The sequence below is a fragment of the Zalophus californianus genome, chromosome 1, assembly GCF_009762305.2.
Source record: "Zalophus californianus isolate mZalCal1 chromosome 1, mZalCal1.pri.v2, whole genome shotgun sequence".
NCBI lineage: Eukaryota > Metazoa > Chordata > Mammalia > Carnivora > Otariidae > Zalophus > Zalophus californianus.
In genome coordinates this window covers 189,909,717-189,930,147 of record NC_045595.1, presented here as the reverse complement: position 1 = coordinate 189,930,147, position 20,431 = coordinate 189,909,717, and the positions used below count along the sequence as shown (strand labels likewise).

Below are 20,431 nucleotides of genomic sequence, written 5' to 3'. Positions count from 1 at the left end.
AGTGAAAATGATGGCACAGAGAGATGGATCAGTTTCCTTCATGTTCCACAGTGGGAGGTGGGATACCTCATCCAATCAATAGCTGCCCTTTCAGGTTTCCAACATCTATGCACGTCCTTCTTCCCATACTTAGAGTTATGAAAAAGCAGTTCCTGCTAATAAAATACCTGAAAATTAACTCATCCTCTCCCTAATGGGACAAGAATCCTGACTTGCTTCATTTGGTTACAAATTCAGTGGTTTGATTTTTCACTTCATTTACTTGGAAAGGGAAGTGCTACCATTTTGTTTACAACACAGGTAACATTTTACATCTTAAAATGGTTAACATCTCCATTACCTCAGAAAATGAGCTTAAGGGATTTAGAACCATTACAGTAAGTAAGCGGTGGCAGCATATTTACTTAATAATATGATAAAGTACCTCTGACCTAATTTCCAATTAATCTTCATCTTTTTATTTCACCAAGCATTTGGGGAGTTCAGTGTTCAGAGAAGAACATTTCCTCTGTTAAACCATGCAATAACCCAAGGATTAGTAAATTTCTGTGAATATGAATAGGGAAGCATCAGGCCATCGGCAAACACATACCAGTTCTCCCAATTTCCTTCACTACTGACTTCCTTTAAGTGTTGACAGCTTTTAATCTACTCTTAAATGTGAATCCTAAACAGCACAATTATGGTATTAAAAACACGATGAGAGGATAAAATATTTCAGAGAAACCTTCTAAGTGGTAGATGTGAATGCCTGCCTTTTTCTCCTTTGCTTCTAGTAAAGGGGATAGGAACACCTGGAAGCATTGTTAGAACTACTTATTTTCTTCACATTCTAAGATCATCACCATTAAATCACATGGAATTGGGTTGGTAGCTTGTTTACCTTCTGTTACAGTCTGGCATACTCAAACTAAATGCCTTTAATTAATACTCGCATTTCTGTAGACGGTTGAGACTCTAGGCCAGGGCACCAATAAAGACTAACACATCCCCACTTCCTAGAATTTTCTCTATCATCTTGGTAATCAGTGTTAAAAGATAAAGCCAGGTACTTTTTGTTTGTTTGTTTTTAGTTTTTTTAGTTTTTATTTAAATTCCAATTAGTTAACATACAGTGTAGTATTAGTTTCATAAAGCCAAATACTTTATCAGAAGTGCTCAACAGGCTTCCTAGAGCTTTAGGAATTGAAATTGCCTAGTTTATTAGGTGTTACTCTCAGGTAGACCTCAGTGGATATGAAATCTTGTTTCCCTAGTCTTTAACGTAGAATAATAGCGCTCTATAGCATTTCATAAATATTCGAGGATTTACTGATTAGAGTGATTATAAAACTTTATTAGTATATTAATTATTTATATGAACATCATAAGTTAGTGATTTTGCAATTCAAATTATTTTAGGTCTTATTTATTTGCACTGCCATATTGGAATTTTCAGTTTATATCCCCTTTAGTAGATGCAACAGCCATGGAAACGTGCTGCTCAGATCTCCTGCTGTGAGATGTGTAATTGGTGGATAGCCCCAGATACCGGCCCCTCAATCTATTGTTATATTTCCCCAAAGGCCACACTTCCCACCAGCTGCTCTCAGCACATGACTGAGCATGGCAAGGACACGAAAGCTCGTCAATTCCTGCAAGAAGCACGTTTCCCCTGCAGGGAAACTTTGGTTTGAGGACTCCCCATTGGCCTAGCCAAAGCTTCTCAGAATGGTCCTGCAGTCCTGAGACTTTACTTACCCAGTTCTTCATTTCCTTTCTCTTTCACACAGAGTTGCATCGTGGTCTGAGGGCTTGCTCCAACTCCTTTATCTCCCTACCATTTCTTCTCTGATAGGTGTCTCCAATACATCTCTTGCATGTTCAGTCCCACCTTGGCGTCTACTTTTGGAGGGCCTGAAGTAATGCATGTGACACTGATCCAATAAAGCAGTGGTATCATAATGTTGAGTGGTACACTGCTCACCTATGGCTTTCTTGTCATATGAGATAATGAAATCCCTTTGTTATTTTTTTAAAAACATTTTTATTGTGAGTTGTAACATGCACATGGGGATATGCAGAAAGTAAAATTGTACGGTGTAATTATCATTAAGTAAATGCTCATGAAACCACCAGCAAGGTCATGAAATAAAACGTTTCTAGAACCCAGAAGGTCTGCTAATGTTTCCTCCTAAATAGTACTTTCTCGTTCAATGAAGGAAACTACTAGCTTATGGTAACATTTTCCTCAGGTTGTTTATAATTTTCCCACCAAAGCATGCATGCATGCATGCATGCATCCCCAAACAATGTACTTTAATTTTGACTTTTTTTGTTAACTCAGTATAAATGGAATTGTTCACTATATATTTCATGTCTGTCATCTTCTACTCATTATGTTCTTGACATTCATCCAGGCTCTATTATTGTATTTGTAGCTTTAAAAATTTTGTTGCTATATGGTTCTCCATCTTATATATGAATTTATTTATTCTTTCTCCATTGATTGAAATATGAATTATTTCAAGATTGGGGTTATTAAAAATAATGCTGTGGACATTCTTAGATTTATTTCTTTGTGTATGTGGCATGCATTTGTTTGGTATTATCTAGTATTTGAATTTCTATTCATAGGGAATATATACCTTCACTTTAAGGAGAATAATGAACTAGTTTCCAGAGTGGTTATACCAATTTACACCCCCACCATCACTGCATGAGTATTGCTCTACATTGCTCTACAGTTTCATAAAAAAAAAAAAGAGAACTAAAATAAATAAAATCAGAAATGAAAAAGGAGATGTTACAACTGATACCACAGAAATACAAAGAATCATAAGATACTACTATAAACAATTATATACTTACAAATTGGACAATCTGGAAGAAATGAACAAATTCCTAGGAACATACAACTTTCCAAAAAAGAGTCATCATGAAATAGAAAATCTGAACAGTCCAATTACTAATAAGGAGATTGAGTCCATAATCCAAAACCTCTCAACAAACAAAAGTTCAGGACCATACAGCTTTACTGGTGAATTCTACCAAACATTTAAAGAAGAATTAGTATCAATTTTTCTCAAACTCTTTCAAAAAATAGAAGAGGGGAGAACTCTTCCAAACTTATTTTATGTGGCCAGCATTATCCTGATACCAAGACCAGACAAGGGTGCCTCAAGACAAGAAAATTACAGGCCAATGGGGTGCCTGGGTGGTGCAGTCAGTTAAGTGTCTGACTCTTGGTTTTGGCTCAGGTGGTGGTCTTAGGGTCATGAGATTGAGCCCCATGTGGGGCTCTGCAGTCAGTGTGGAGTCTAGTTAAGTTTCTCTCTTCCTCTGCCCTTCCCTGCCTTGCATGCTCTCTCTCTCTCTCAAATAAATAAAAATCTTAAAAAAAAAAAAGAAAGAAAGAAAACTACAGGCCAATATTCCTAATGAACATAGCTGCAAAGATTTTCAACACAATATTACCAAACCAAATTGAACAATACATTAAAAGGATCATATGCCAAAGAAAAACAAATGCTGTGTAAGCTCTCTTATATGTAGAATCAAAAAATTAAGAAATAAATAAAGGAAATCAATCAAATTCATAGATACAGAGAACAGATTGGTCGTTGCCAAAGGTGAGGGAGTGGGGGAGGGGTGGGAGAAATGGGTGAACTGTTTTAGTTTTTTTTTTAATAGTTTAAATAAATTGAATAAAAAAATAATATCAAAAAAATTGAGATGGTTGTTTTAAGCCATTTCAGTTGGGAGCTTTGTTTACTTTGCAGTAAAAGCTCACAGATACAAACAAACTTACTTCAGAGTTGCTTTCAAATTGTTTAATCACTTATATTTTTCAGAGTGACCAATTTTTCTGTATACTGCATCTGCTAATTCTCATCATGGTAGTTCATTTCTTCATGAACATTGTAATTTTTTTTTTTTTTTAAAGATTTTATTTATTTATTTGACAGAGAGAGACATAGTGAGAGAGGGAACACAAGCAGGGGGAGTGGGAGAGGGAGAAGCAGGCTTCCCACAGAGCAGGGAGCCCGATGTGGGGCTCGATCCCAGGACCCTGGGATCACGACCTGAGCCGAAGGCAGACGCTTAACAACTGAGCCACCCAGGCGCCCCGAACATTGTAATTTTTTATGGAGACCAATTTGCAGTGAAGAATTTTGTGGAGGGCCTCTGTGATTCCTAGGTTGTAAATGTAAAAGATCAGTTTTGAGTTTTCCACTGAAAGAACCCAAGCTATTACAATGGTCTGTACGAGTTATAATATTAATTTCTTGGCTGTAAATTTTGCTCCATGCAAGTGGTTTAAATTTGCATCTATATGGCAGGATTTTTCCAGTTACTTTGGTTACTTGGATAATCTTTCTAGATTCATTTTTTTCATAAACGAGGAAGCTCTTTGTGGTTCTATTATTTTGAGACTCGCTTCTAGCTCCTCTACCTCTAACCCCCATGAAGCCACAGCCTTTATTATCTCAGTGGTATTAAAACCTCAACTCTAGATTCCAAGGGCAGTTTTTAATTTTGGCTTCTGGAAATAGTTCTTTTCTTCTTTGGAGCAGAACTATTTAAACCAAATTAATTTTATTTTGTCCATCATTTTTTTTTTAAGATTTATTTATATATTTGAGAGAGAGAATGTGAATACAAGTGGGGGAGGGGCAGAGAAAGAGGGAGAGAGAGAGAATCTTAAGCAGACTCTCTGCTGAGTGTGGAGCCCGACCTGGGGCTCCATCTCATGACCCATGAGATCATGACCTGAGGTGAAATCATGAGTTGGACTCTTAACCAACTGAGCCACCTAGGCACCCCTGCCCATCATTTCTATGCGTTTGTATCCATGTTTGTTTCCTTCCCTGTCAGATCAGTCTATCGTGTTTCTAAATGTCTGGGTAGAAATCTGTAGCATTGATTAGTATCTGCTGAGTAATTGCTACAAATTTAGCATATATTCAATGTTGCTCCTACTCCCCTCTATTAGCTTCACTCAACTTTTAAAATTATCTGTCTTATCCTGTCTTCCCTGAGTAGTTTATAAACTCCCTGGGGGAAGATACTGTGTTTTGTTCTTTTTGTATTCTGCCTGTCTTCAAAAAGATCTAGCTTAATAACTGCTCAATGAATGTTTTTAAATATTCATTTTTAAAATGTATAATTTGAAAATAAGGTGGATCCACAGGAAGTTTTAAAAATATACATTAACTACTGAAAGAACGGTATCTCTCATCAAAACAGGGTTCGGGCTTTGGAATGGCAGTGATGAGGTTTTGTTTATAGTTTGTGAGAGTTGATAAAATATTGAAGAGAATCTTACTAATGTGAATCACGCCATTGTAGTCACATAAGCAATTAGGTCACCTCTGTGCCCTGATTTATATTACCATCAAGTAGATGTTTTTACTTCAGTCATTACTATGGCCACCAGCAGTGGCAGGTGAAACTAGACTGTGCCTCATCTTAGCTGCACCGTGAAGCTGTTGCTTTCTGTCCTGGCCTCTTTGTCACAGCTCTGGGGAGATGCCTATGGGAACCTGTTCAGCCATTCTGCTGCATGGACGAAACCAAAAGGGAGAAAATTCTAACATCTCAATGGGCAACCCTTGACCAGTGGAGGATGGACGACTGGACAAATCATCTACTCTTTCATCTCCAGGTGAACAACTCTGAATCATATTCTACACAGCATCTCAGTCTCCAGTAGGATCATGGTCCACTTGCCCAGTAATGACCGGCGGGATAATAGACCCTTGTTTTATCTTTCTCTTCCTGGTTGTACTCTACCAAGACCCTTACTCTTATTCCTTAGGATTGCTGCCCCCAGATTACTTTCACCTTGTCACAGGCTCTTCTTTTTTGGGAGGAAACACAGGCTAAGACAACCACCAACATATCTTAGAACAGTTGGTAAAAGAGGCCTAACTTCCCTGAAGGAGAGTTTCAACTTTATCAGCTGATTCACAAATCTTATTTAGAAACATGTCTGTGAGGAAAAAAATCACCCAATTCAGAAATAGGGCATTTAGGCTCCTTGAGGAGATCTCCAGAAGAACAACTTCAATTCTTGTGGAGGAATCATTAAGTAACAGCTGCCAAGGAGGGTTAAATTAATAGGAAGAGGTAGGGAGGTGGAATGGCGCCCCAGAGCCAAAAAGAAAGGGAACTTAGGACTTCAAAAGAAGCTACATGTTATTCTTCCATATTTTGAGCTCTATATTCTCAACTGCCCTCTTCTTTTTTTTTTTAATTGAAAAGAATGCATTTTGGCATGGTTTAAAAGATACGCTATCACTATGTGGATCCAGTTAATAATTGACTCAAGATTCTGGTATCTGGTGTGCAGGATAGATGACTAAGAAGTCCAGAATGCTACTTCAATAAAGCCCATTTTTCTTCGACAGATAAACCAGCATGTGACAGTAGACACTCAGGAAGTCGAGGCCAGAAGGAATAACATGTTCCCTACACACTTTAATCCTGGTTGTGTTCTCTGCCTTGACAAAATTGCCAAAAGTGCATTATCTCCATAAGTTGAGGAGTTTTTTGTGTGTCCCTTTCCCGTGGCTCTGATAAGCCTTACTCATAGTAGAGGATACTGGTTTGACTTTCAGCCACAACCTTTTGAGGAGTTATGCCTAAGGCAGGTTGAACAGGCACTTATGAAACAGAAATCTTGTCTATCTCTTAAGTAAATATTTATCAGATGGACTGCTGTATACATTTATCGTATCAGGAAGAGCCAACCTTAATATCAAACATGACTTCTTCCAAGCATAAACAGATTGTTATGTAAATACTAGGTGGCAGTGAAAACAATGAGAATAGCAAATTATCAAGAATCTACTTGTGCTGATCTAGGTACTGTGACTGGGTACTTTCCACACACCATTTCTAGTCCTCAGAACAGCCTTGCAAGGTAAATATTATTCTCCTTATTTTCCAGTGGAAAAAAATGAAGCTCAGAATTCTTCTCCCAAGGATATACAGCTGATAATGGCAGTACCTGGATTAAAATACTAATCATCAGGATCATAGTCATTAAGATTGCTGGCATTTATGTGTACATACTGATGATCACATCTGGGATGAGTACCTTCCATATGTTATTTATTCCAGTAATAACTCCTTGAGTTAGTCATATCATGCCCATTCTATATATGAAGAAGGTGAAAGTGAATTTTTTTTTTAAGATTTTATTTATTTATTTGACAGAGAGAGACAACAAGAGAGGGAACACAAGCAGGGGGAGGGGGAAGGAGAAGCAGGCTTCCCGCCGAGCAGGGAGCCCAATGTGGGGCTCAGTCCCAGGACCCTGGGATCATGACCTGAGCTGAAAGCAGACGCTTAATGACTGAGCCACCCAGGCACCCCAAAAGTGAATTTAAAAAAAAAAGATTTATTTATTTGTGAGAGAGGGAGGGCGTTGGGGGGCAAGGGGTGGGGCAGAGGTAGAGAGTCTCAAGCAGACACTGCGCTCAGCATGGAGCCCAACGCGGGGCTCAGTCCCCTGAACCTGAGATCTCGACCTGAGCTGAAACTAAGAGTCAGTTGCTTAACCAACCATGGCACCCAGACTCCCCAAGGAAGTGAATTTTGAAGGTTAAATGACTCCAACAAAGTCATACAGTGGGTACGTAGCAGCTCTGGAATTTTAACTGGGATATGAAAGAACGTTTCTAATGCCTTCACCCATTCCACTAAAGCTCCAAAAACAGATTTCTTATGTCCGGCCCTATGCCTGTCTCAACTGACATGTTTCTGTCAAGCATGTGCCAGGGAAAGTTCCACATCCCACTGTTGCCCCCAAGGGTCTGACTAATGCTACTATCTTCAAGGAACTGCTAACATCTCTAGTTTCAGCAATGTGCAAAATAACTGATGCGAATAAAATCTCTTCCCCCAAGGCCTCTCTTATGCACGGTTCATTTTCTGGACTAACAAGACCAAGAGGTGGCCCTGCAGGGTCAAGCCCTGAAATGTGGGTAAGTTCAGTGCTTCAGTGAAGCCACAAGCAAGATTTAATGGAAAATAGGCACATTTTATGGTAAGTCAGTTTTGTTTCTGAGATTTCTTCACACAGTGTCTGAGGAGCAATGACAAGCTAGAAAACTAGATTGACAGTTGATTCAGATATCTACCATTATAGTCTCCTTCCTTCTGATACAACATGTTTGTTTCTTAAATAGCAGAATTATGGATCCTCAGGATTAAAGGTAGAAATAATTTCATATGTAGGTTGCATAGCAACTTCCTGGGCTTTAGCAAGATATCTTTGACATTTTTGCATTCAGAGAAGAACCCAAGAACAATACAAAGGAGGGAGGAAACAGTCTCATTTTTATTTCTAGAGTTAGCAACAAGGTAGCAGACAATTTCCTTATTTTCTAACTGGATTCTCAAAATACCTAGCTTTTCATTTTATACTGACCCCTTAAACTGTCTCACCTAGGGACGCCTGGATGGCTCAGTCGGTTGGGCATCTGTCTTCAGTTCCGGTCATGATTACAGGGTGCTGGGATCGAGCCCTGCATCAGGCTCCTTGCTCAGCAGGGAGCCTGCTTCTCCCTCTCCCTCTGCTGCTCCCCCTGCTTGTGTTCTCTCTCTCTCTTTCTCTCTCTGACAAATAAATAAATCTTTAAAAAAACAAAACAAAATACTGTCTCACCTAAATAGAAAGTATGATTTTGCTGAGAGTTCCTTAAAATAAATCTAAAGCCTATTAGCTAATTTCTAAATAGCAGAACAATGCAGTGATGTAACTGTACAACACACAAAAAAACAGTTTTTATATGCACTTGTATACATGAACTAAAGAAGTGCATGGATAGAAATGGGATCCATTACTAATTAATGGTCAAGGCTCTGGCCTCTGTGAACAACTTCTACATCTGCACATTGCGGTTATCTATTTTAAGGATCTCTAATATTTTTCCACTTCCTAAGATTTTTGTGTATTCCACACAAACATAAGATCATATTACAGATGATACCCAAGGAGAAAAGATGAGGAATTCCTCATTATAAACTGCTAACTTACGAAAACTTTTTATCACCACCTCTTTCTGTGTTTCTTATGGTTTGGGCTTTTTCTCCACTATGTTTCCTCCTAACTTCCTGAAAAGGGATGACAGTGAGTTATGTTATCAAGCCATCTTTATTAAGAGACCCTTTCTCAAGAGGGCAATCCAGCTGGCCCTGGCTAGCCTTTGATTTGACAATGTCACTAGAAAAAAAAAACTCTCTGTCAATGATTTAAGGAAGTCCAGACTCAAGAGTGAAAGAGCAGAACCCAGGGGGTTGATCTGATTTTCCAAATCCTCTAACAAGAATTGAATACAAGCTCACAAGGAGGTCTTTCATAGGCTAATTTCTTCATTTCCTTCTTGAATCCCAAATAAGAGGAGGGAGTGTGGAACCTTCTCATGTAAAAGGAAATGTAGGAATGAAGCCTGCATATTCTCTTCCCATTCTTCAAGCAATTAGAGGAAGGGAACACTTGTATTTGATGAATGTCTTCCTTAAGAAAGGTACTTCGTATGGTAGAGCATTTGTAAAGAAGGCCTTATCTTCTTTATTTTCCCTATAAAGAGACTGGGTTCAAAGTGGTTAAATATCTCAAAAATAGCTACTTATGGAATGAGTCAGTTCTAGTATACCCTTTTCCTGTCCTACTGTGTTGTTTCCACTGTGCTAATAGAAGCAGGGGTTGGTTCTCGGAGGGGCTCATAGCCTACAGCAGTTGTTAACATTATAAGTTAGGTTGCTTTCCTAGTTTCGAGTTCAAGGATTTGAGTTGAATTAGTTAGGAGTTTTATAATGAAATCCTATTAAAAAATAGTGCTATGGACATCCTTATTAGGAATTGGTGCCCGTTGCGTTTCATTGTACCTATCAATTTTTCATGGCTTTATAAGTTAAATGTACTCGGAGAAGTTGAGAAAGTGTGTATCTATAACAAGAAGGTTTGGGGGCCGCAGGAATATGTATCCACCAGGAAGCAGCCTCTGATAATAGCCTCCATACAGGGCATAAAAATGCATCATTGGTAGAAATGAAAACATGGCCTATCCCTGAACTCCTGAGGGAGCTAAGTCAGTGATGACAAAGTGTCATCTACGTCACATTTTCTTTGGTTCGAATCAGAACACGTTGGTTAATATTCCTGAAATTCAAATTATAATCGGGCAGTTGTTGTCTTGATAAAAAACAATATTTGTTAAAGTGAAGTAGTAGCAACCACAGGAACATAGTAATGGAAGAAAAGGTGTGGGTAGACTTTCTTTTTGCCCCCCTTTATTTTCACAATTTCTGTTTCCAGATTGCTCAATAACATCTGCTGGTAACTGAAAACTCTGCTAAGAAAATAAAGAACCCATGGCTTTGGAAACATACTGTGAATAACTCCTTCCTGAACATGTATTTCCAAGGCATGTCAGAACATCCTCCTGAGTTTGCTTTCATTTCCCTATTCCTGTAAATATTAAGGAGTATTCTTTCTTTTTTAGGTGTCGCCTGTCCCTTTACCTGCAACCTACCAAGACAAAATAAGTGTACCTTGGGAAATCCTATCAGTTTGGATTTGACATTTCTATTAATATTTCCAGTTATACCAGATGAAAAGTAGACATGTTGCTCTCTCCCTTCTTCCTCCCTTCCAACTTTCCCTTCTTTTTTTTTTTTTTTAAAGATTTTATTTATTATTTGTCAGAGAGAGAGAGCGAGCACAAGCAGGGGGGGCGGCAGGCAGAGGGAGAAGCAAGCTCCCTGCTGAGCAAGGAGCCCGATTCAGGACTTGATCCCAGGACCCTGGGATCATGACCTAGGCCAAAGGCAGCTGCTTAACCGACTGAGCCACCCAGGCGTCCCTCAACTTTCCCTTATTTCTTAAAAAAAAACAACAAAAAAACGCAACTTTGTACTTACATCAAAGACATAAATGTATAAAACTTCAGGAGGCAAATAACGAAAAACACTAATTCTTTGTCATTTCTGCCCATTTTCTTTTCCCCAAGGAAACTACATTCACCAATTATTTAGACACTGAATTTTATGTTTACCTTTACAGCTCTAGATGACATGTTTACTTGGCTACTTCCTGATTTTTCAGTTTTATGCATTATCTGTCAGGTTCTCACCGTAGGAAGTGAGGGTGTAGTTGTCTTTCTCCCCCATTCCCACCACACCTGTGTGCCCTCATTCACGTGCATCTTTCTACTCCGGTTATTTTATCATTTTGTTTGGGTTGGTATTCAGTGTTCACATTATTATAAGGAATATCCACAGGTTTGCCGTGTAGTAAATTATGATTACTTTTTCTTTCATGTATGTTCTTTTGTTCGTACTGCATGACCATCAGCCTGTTTATGCCTGCTGGTCTGAGGTAATAAATAATCGTACTCCCCCTCAGAAACACCGATTCAACACAATGTCTTTGCCAGCTATTAGGGCATTTTCTAGCCATTTTATTGTACCTAGGGAAATTTCTTCCCAGTTCTTTTCACTACTCTAGTTGGACCTGGTTGTCTATGCCCATTGCATAGCTGTCATTCTGGGATCCCTATCTATGTCATCTGGTGGAGCCCCTCAGCCCTTTCTATATTGATCTCTTTTCCCTGCATTATGCCTTCCTCTTTCTTTCTCCTTTTTTTTTTAAGATTTATTTATTTATTTGGGCGCCTGGGTGGCTCAGTTGGTTAAGCGACTGCCTTCGGCTCAGGTCATGATCCTGGAGTCCCGGGATTGAGTCCCGCATCGGGCTCCCTGCTCAGCAGGGTGTCTGCTTCTCCCTTGGACCCTCCCCCCTCTCATGCTCTCTCTCTCTATCTCATTCTCTCTCTCAAATAAATAAATAAAATCTTAAAAAAAAAAAGATTTATTTATTTATTTGAGAGAGAAAGAATGGGAGACAGAGAGCATGAGAGGGAGGAGGATCAGAGGGAGAAACAGACTCCCCGCTGAGCAGGGAGCCCGATGCGGGACTCCATCCTGGGACTCCAGGATCATGACCTGAGCCGAAGGCAGTTGCTTAACCAACTGAGCCACCCAGGTGCCCCCTTTCTCCTTTTTTTTAAAGATTTATTTATTTATTTGAAAGAGAGAGAATGTGCATGCAAGTGGGAGGAGGGGAAGAGGGAGAGGAAGGAAAGAAGCAGACTCCCCACTGATCAGGGACACCCCCCCCAATGTGGGATTCAGTCTCATGACCATGAGATCATGACCTGAGCCAAAATCCAGAGTTGGACGCTCAGCCAACTGAGCCACCCAGGTGCCCTGCCTTCCTCTTTCTTGATTCATTCCTTCCTATTAATGGGCATGGGCACTCCTACTTTCTGCTATATATACTTTCATAACTTTTTATTTTTTTTTAAATAGGAACTTCCTTCTCCTTTTTATTTATTTTTGAGAGAGAGAGCAAGTGAGCAGTAGGGGGAGGGGGGAAGAGGCAGAGAGAATCTTAAGCAGTCTCCATGCCCAGTGCAGAGCCCAACAGGGGGCTGGATCTCAAGACCCTGAGACCATGACCTGAGCTAAAATCAGGAGTCAGACGCTTAATCAGCTGAGCCACCCAGGTGCCCCTGATTTTGTTTTTTTTTTTTTAAGTGCAGTAAACCTATACATGGAAGAAGAGATTAAATGAGACAACACTTGGCTTTTTATAAAATCCCAACACTACCTTTTTTCTACCTTCACCTACCCCTGCTCCCATCCATATTTTTTGTCATAGATGGGCTCCTGATAGATAACAGGAGAACTATGTCTTAGAGGTAATACCACATACAACACTTTATTCTCATTTTTAAAAAATAATTACTTTTACTTCTCTTTCTTGATTTGCTAGTTTAGATTTTATCTAATCATTTCCTACTATAGAATGTTAGGATTTACTGTCTTTTATGTGATCCCACCTTTCTCAACTCACTCTTCCTATTCTTCCCCATTCCCAATATAGTTAAGTCATAATTTTTGGTCAATATCTAGAGTTTACTCTATTATGGCTATGCAGTTATTTTTGGAAGTAGGTCCCATAGTGGATAGGATACAATTCCCCATGGCTTTTTTGCATTTCTGTACATTTTATGACTAGAGACAGTGACAGCTTTGTTCCACACTACCATTTCAAGAATATGTATAGTCAGCAGCTTTGGAAGACAGTGATGGTGTCTCCCTCCAGGCCAGGGGACAGGTTTGTTTACTGTCCAGTATGTTGAAGATGATGTCTCCCTCTGAGGTGAAGGTCATGCAGGCTTGCTTTCAGCCCATCATAAAAGACTGGGGTTCCCTAAGCTCAGGGGTCCTCAGCTGTGATACAGTTCCACAGCATGTGAAGTATCCACCTGGGCCATTCTTTGTCACCCCCATTGGACATGGAGGGCAAGGGGAGTCAGAGCAACCGTGAGGTTCATGCTGCTTGCTATTCTGTGAGTAATAAAATTCTTCGCTTCTGGTCCAGGAGTCTCCAGTCATTTGCCAGCATCCATGGAACTCTGCCAGGCCAATTTGTTGGCTTGTAAGTAGGGTAAAGTCTCAGACTCCTTCTCGTTCTTTACAATAGTAAACTCTGGCTTCATTTTTTTTCCTGTACTTCTTAGAAATTTCTCATACTTAGTACTTGCTTTTTGTTTTGTTTTGTTTGTTTATTTTTTGTTTTTTTGCTAACTTTGAAACCGCTGATGAGATGCACTGAGAAAATCATGCCATGATTTCCACGGTATTCCTGTCAGGGATGCATAACCTGCATCTGGCCCTGACATACACTGTGAGGGTCATCCAATAGAATGTAAAGCTTATACTTTTTTATTTTATTTTATTTTTTATTTATTTATTTATTTATTTATTTATTTATTTATTTAACCCCGCTGAGCAGGGAGCCTGATGAGGAGCTTGATCCCAGGACTCCGGGATCATGACCTGAGCTGAAGGCAGATGCTTAACTGACTGAGCCACCCAGGGACCCCCAAAGCTTGCTTTTCAATTGAGGTTCAAAACACAACTGATGGTAATGAGTATATGAGCACCTACACACACATGCATGTGTGCACACACAGACAGGCACACGGGGCAGGGGAGAGAACGAAAGAGGACATTGGTGATCGTATATATTCAGGAAATGCTGATGTTTGGAAAATTTGAACAAAAAGGTTACAGGAGATCTTTGTTCTTTTTTTTTCTTCTAATTTTAAGTAATCTCTGTACCCAACATGGGGCTTGAACCTACAACCATGAAATTAAGAGTCGCACGCTCCACTGACTGAGCCAGCCAGGAGCCGCAGGAGATCTTTGTTTTGATCTGGAAATTTTTATATAAGTTACTTCATAATAAAAGATTGGATTGCTAAAATGCTGGTTGGAAGCCCTGTGTTCACAGAAAGCTTATCAAGTGTCATGGTTTCATTGTGGAGCGGTCAGGAAGGAGCTGGGCTAGCAGTCTTGCTGTGGAACTCCTGGCTATCCATATCTATAGGGCTAGACAGTTTCCCCAGAAGACTTTCTCTGCTATTTCACATGACGGAGTGTAATCCTGACAGTCAGCCTTCTCAAGGCCCAGAGTGGAAGGGGAATAGGGAGCTCCCTGAGAGTAGACTCATTCAACATCTCAGTTATCAGTAGGTATATACTTTTTTTTTTTTAAGATTTATTTATTTTAGAGAGAGAGAGCACAAGCAGGAGGGGCAGAGGGAGAGGGAGAGAGAGTCTCAAGCTGACTTCACACTGAGCATGGAGCCTGATGTAGGGCTTGATCTCACGACCCTGAGATCAGGACCTGAGCTGAAACCAAGAGTCCGATGCTTAATTGACTGCGCCACCTAGGCTCTCTGGAATCTACCATCTTCTATGATACGTAGTCATGTGCCTGCATGGACTAAAGAGCCATGCCAGTCTCCTTATTAAGACTTTTAACAAATTCTCACTGTTTTCAGCCCTACTTGCAAACCTAGTGCCTTCAGAAGCCCGTGGTTCCTTTATTGATGGATATGTTCTGAGTTTCTGTGGCATGACTCAACTTGCTTAGCGTTGGGATTTTCGTCTTCAGGTACTTAGCCAAACAGAGAACGCTAAAACCTATGTCATTTACAACTAGGTTATCAGCTTTCCATCTTCCAGTGTTTTGTGGACCATAATCATTTGCTGTCATCACCTCTTCCTTCTCTGTTTTCGTGGGATTATGCCTGCAAAAATTTTTTTGTTATTTTAGTGGGATTTCAGGAAAAAGCAAAGAGAAATATTTTTTTTGTTTTGTTTTTCTACCTGCTATAATTAACAGGAAGACCTTTCTTTCATTACCTGAACTTTCTTTCTATTGAAGACTAACTTCCTACAAGTGAGGAAAGAGATGGTCTGTGTAATCATTTGGCACAGACTCCCGGCCAACACTAAAATACCATTATATTAGGAAAGGAGAATTTTTTTTTAAAGATTTTCTTTATTTATTTGACAGAGAGACACAGCGAGAGAGGGAATACAAACAGGGGGAGCGGGAGAGGGAGAAGCAGGCTTCCCGCAGAGCAGGGAGCCCGATGCGGGGCTCGATCCCAGGACCCTGGGATCATGACCTGAGCCGAAGGCAGACGCTTAACGACTGAGCCACCCAGGCACCCCTGGAAAGGAGAATTTTTAAAAGGTGGTTTTTTTGTTTGTTTGTTTGTTTTTGTTTAATAAAAAGGAAGGAATTATTTTCTGGATATTGATTTTTTTTTATAAGTGAACTTTGTTAATGTTGTGTTTCCTATTCTTATACTGCTTTTTCTTCATATCCAGCTGACATTTGGCTAAAACTGGGCAGAGGAAAAATGTTCTGCTCATAGAATACTTTTACATTCCACATGCATTCATAACAAGATAAAACTTTTATTCTATTTCAAGACCATGGCTAGAAATAGCCTCCCCAGTTTTCTCTTATAATTTGTTTGAAATACAAGTAGTGGGGCGCCTGGGTGGCTCAATCGGTTAAGCATCTGCCTTCGGCTCAGGTCATGATCCCGGGGTCCTGGGATGGAGCCCTGCATTAGGCTCCCTGCTCAGCGGGAAGTCTGCTTCTCCCTCTCCCACTCCCCCTGCTGGTGTTCCCTCTCTTGCTGTCTCTCTCTCTCTGGCAAATAAATAAATAAAATCTTTAAAAAAAAAAAAAAAAAGAAATACAAATAGAGAAACTATTGACATGTTTAGAAGGGCTTTTTAAAACATACATTCAACCTTAATTTTTACCTCTGAGAAAAAGGTCATTAAGTCTAATTGTGCACTGGGGAAGTCTGGCGGGGCTGCAATGAACTCACAGGGGCCAAATGACATATTTAAAACTTTAAAGGGAAATACATCTGTTGGCTGCTAAGTGAACTACGAGCATCAGGTAGCCTACAATTTCAACCTGGATTGTGCTACATTGCTTTTATAACAGACATATCTTTGTGAAGCTGAGAGTTCAGTGGTTGCTATGATAAAAAGCAGATAGCACATGAAAATCAATGTGGAACAGAAAATGAGGGTCCCGTTTCTAATCTGATTCCAAAGTTTGAGTGTATAGGGCCTATATTAGTCAGGTTCTCCAGAGAAACAGATCCAGTAGGATATTCAAAAATACATACATATACACAGACATACATAGATGCATGGATATAGAGAAAGAGATAATTAACAAGGGATTGGCTCATGTGATTATGGAGGCTGAGGAGTTCTGTGATCTGCCGGTCTGTTAGCTGGAAGCCCAGGAAAGCTGGTGTTGTAGATTGAATCCAAACCTGAAGGCCTGAGAACGAGGGGAGCTGATGGTGTAAATCACACTTTGAGCCTGAAGACCCAAGAACCCGAAGGCAGGAGAAGATAGATATCCCAGCTCAGGCAGAGAACAGAGAGCACATTTGCCCTTCCTCTGCCTTTTTGTTCTATTCAAGCCCTCAACAGATTGGATGATGCCCACCTGAATTGGAGAGGGCAGTCTTCTTTACTCAGTCTACAGATTCAAATGCTAATCTCTTCCAGAAATGCTGTCAGAGACACACCCAGAAACAATGTGTTACCAGCTCTCTTGGCATCCTTTAGCCCTGTCAAGTTGACACAGAAGTTAACCAGTACAGTGCCCGACAGGTGCATGGACCTCACTGGTAAGTGTAGTGATTATAAAATGTGTCCAAAATTATTTGATAATTTTTCTTCTAAGAGACAGAGCCTAATTTTTCTTATCTTGAGTATGGGCTGAACTCAGTAACTAGCTTCTTAAAAAGTCAAACATGGCAGAAGTGATTGTGTAGCTTCCAAGTCTGTTTCATAAAAGGCATTGAAGCAATTCCTTGCTTTCCCCCTTGGATTGCTCATTTTTGAGCAAGCCAGCTGCCATGTTGTGAAGACACTCAGGCAGCCCTATGGAAGTGACCATGTGACAAGGAACTGAGCCTGTTTTCCAACAGCCAACAGGAAACTGAAGCTTTCTGCCAATAGTCACATGAATGAGCCATCTTGGAAGTGGGCCTTCCAGCCCTCCTTGACGTCCTGACTGCAACCTCAAGAGAGATTCCGAGACACAGACACCCAGTTAAGCCCCTCCCAAATTCCTGATCCACAGAAGAGATGATAAATACAGCTGACTCTTGAACAACTCAGATTTGAACAGCATGGGTCCACTTGTACACGGGTTTTTTTTTTTTTTTGATACAGTACAGCACTATAAATGTATTTTCCTTATGACTTTCTTTTCTTTTCTTTCTTTCTTTTTTTTTTTTTAAATAGGTGCCAGCCCAGCATGGAGCCCAATTCAGGGCTTGAACTCACAACCTTGAGATCAAGACTTGAACTGAGATAAAGAGTCGGATGCTTAACCAACTGAGCCACCCCAGGCGCCCCTACTTATGACTTTTTTTTTTTTTTTTTGAGATTTTATTTATTTATCTGACACACAGAGAAAGAGAGCAAAAGCAGGGGACGGGGCAGAGGAAGAGGGAGAAGCAGATTCCCCTCTGAGCAGGGAGCCAGACATGGGGCTCGAGCCCAGGACCCTGGGATCATGACCTGAGCTGAAGGCAGATGCTTAACTGACTGAGCCACCCAGGCGCCCCTACTTATGGCTTTCTTAATAACGTTTTCTTTTCTCTAGCTTACTTCACTGTAAGAATACAGTATATATTTCATATAATATATGTAAGTAAGGAAATAAGTAAATAACATATAATAAACTATTTTATCTGTAAGGCTTCTGGTCAGCAGTAGGCTATTAGTAGTTAAGTTTTGAAGGGGCCAGGGGTACCGCATATTAACTTTTAACTCCTCCAAAACTTAACTACTAATAGTAGTTAAGTACTAATAGTACTAATAGTACTAATTGTTCAAGGGTCAATTCTATTTGTTTTTTAAGCCATTAAATTTTGGGGGTAATTTGTTAAACAACAATTGATAATAGGTTAGTGTGGAATGATGAAATAAAATACTATTTTTTCTTTCTGTTTATGTGTATTTTCTTTCAAATAGCTGTGAAGTTGTTAGAAACTACTTTTTTTTAGAAGCTCAATACTTCTTAAGTTGATAAATCTAACTACTTAATGAACAGAACTTTGGGTGTTATTTTGTCCTGGAACAGCATGAAAAAATTGCCGAGACACTAAGTGTGCTATTCACTGAGAAAGTTTGAGAAACTCATCATTAAATTAAAGATAGTTGCTAAATCTTTTTTTTCCTTTAATTTCTTTAGGCAAATACATAATTGTTACCTATTTTTGGAATGGAAAAGTTTAGTATTTTTGATTCTGAATACGTTTTTTACTTATCATGTCTGTAGAGCCATGAAAATGGAGAAAAAATTACATGTGGTGTTAATGTCCCTCAAGAAAAGTGATCATTTGAGAGTAAATTGATTACTATTCAATGAATATAAATGAAATTATTTTATAGATATCAATATATCTATATTTGGGCTAAGATAAAATTTAGGGATAAATTAACTTGCACATACAATGAAGCATGTAAAATACTGGCTTATGGATATAGCAATATATGCTTCCAGTGTAGCGGTCTGTTTACTGTGAATAAGAAGATATGAAGCTCCCCCTAGTGGTACTTGTTGATATAATTCATGGCAGAAAAAACATAAGTTCCTTCCTTTACCTTGGGACAGTTGTAAGGTACTTACCTGTTTTTTTGTTTTGTTTTGTTTTATTTCATTAACAGTATTAAATCCTTGGTTATGACTTTGCATTTGAAGGTTTTTAAAGGCAAGCAGAGCACCCATTTTTTTTTTAGCCAAACTCAACAGCATCGGGTAGCTTTATTTTATATAAGAAAAACAAAATCTTTTCATGCTAATACACTGTAAAGCAAAATTCAAACTTGATGCTGTATGAATTTTTTTCAAAGCAGATTACATCAGCATTATGCAAGCAACTTACAAGCATAAGGTACTCTTCACATTTGAATTGAATCGGTTGTAATATAGCATCTGCCAACTTTCTTGTCCATGTAGTAAACAGATATTTAAAACACTTTGTGCTAAATGTTTAACTATGCAGAGGGTTGTGGGAAGAGGAAGCGAGCTATTCAGAAAAGCAAACAGGTGTAGTGTGGTTCTGCAGATGACGGGAGTTCTGCGGATGCCATAGGAGCCCACGCAAAGCACCTCACCTGGCCCAAGGAAACAGACAAGGCCTCTAAAGAAAGAAGCATATAAAGGCTGTGAGCAAGAACTGACCTGGTAAAGTTGTTTTGCTTTTTGATTTATCGTAGTTTTACAAAATGACAGTTTTAATAAACTGTTACTTGGACTCAGTATAAATTGCTCTAACAAAAGGATAACAACCATGCGTTGTGAATTTGCTAATTCCTTCTATTTGTACTTGTAATGGGAATATCTGTTCTATTTGTTCTGAGAACGATGACATTATCACCTCTCAGAACCAAGAGTCATTTTCACTAGGAAGACTTCTCCAAGTGTTTACTTAACCTTGTCTTCAGAATTGCCACCCATCTGTTCTCCAAGGGTGATTAATCATTTATGCCATGTGAATAGATGATGATTAATTTAGTCCACAATGCCTTTAACAGAGAGCCTAATTTTAAAAATGCAAAATCATCTCAGTGTATTTTTAACAAGAATTAATAACAATTAGTTTACACTTTTATAGGTAAGTATAGTTTGTAGACACATATGAACTTGGTGTAATTTTAGGACCCAACAGCATCCTATTTAGAATACCAATCTAGTTCTACAAATGTCTGCTCCCTGCAACAGACTGGATCTGTATTTTACCCCTTGTCCTGGTTCCAGAGGTTATAGTTACCCATAGAGAAGTTAATAGGAAACACAGGAAGCTAGCAGATTAGAAATAAAAATTTTTAATGAATACCATATTTTTACTCAGTTGACCGAAGAGAAGCCTTAAAAGTATTGTTAGTTTTACTTAATTTAATATAACAGAAAAATAAGTGAATTTCAAACATGTAACAAGTAATTTGGCAATTATAT

The 20,431-nt window shown here is 39.2% G+C and overlaps 1 long non-coding RNA gene across 2 annotated transcripts in view; it reads left to right on the top strand.

Moving 5' to 3' along the window:
- LOC113916504 overlaps positions 1-17,769 on the top strand; it is a 98,168-nt gene extending 80,399 nt beyond the window's left edge. Inside the window, exons 3-6 of one of the 2 annotated variants that reach the window (XR_003517958.1) lie at positions 5,502-5,647; positions 7,896-7,973; positions 16,966-17,087; positions 17,710-17,769. This is a non-coding gene — a long non-coding RNA (uncharacterized LOC113916504). Of the gene's footprint in view, positions 1-5,501; positions 5,648-7,895; positions 7,974-8,440; positions 8,487-16,965; positions 17,088-17,709 lie in introns of those variants that run through there. The other variant, XR_003517959.1, reaches the window with a different exon arrangement.
- Positions 17,770-20,431: the final 2,662 nt, after the last annotated feature.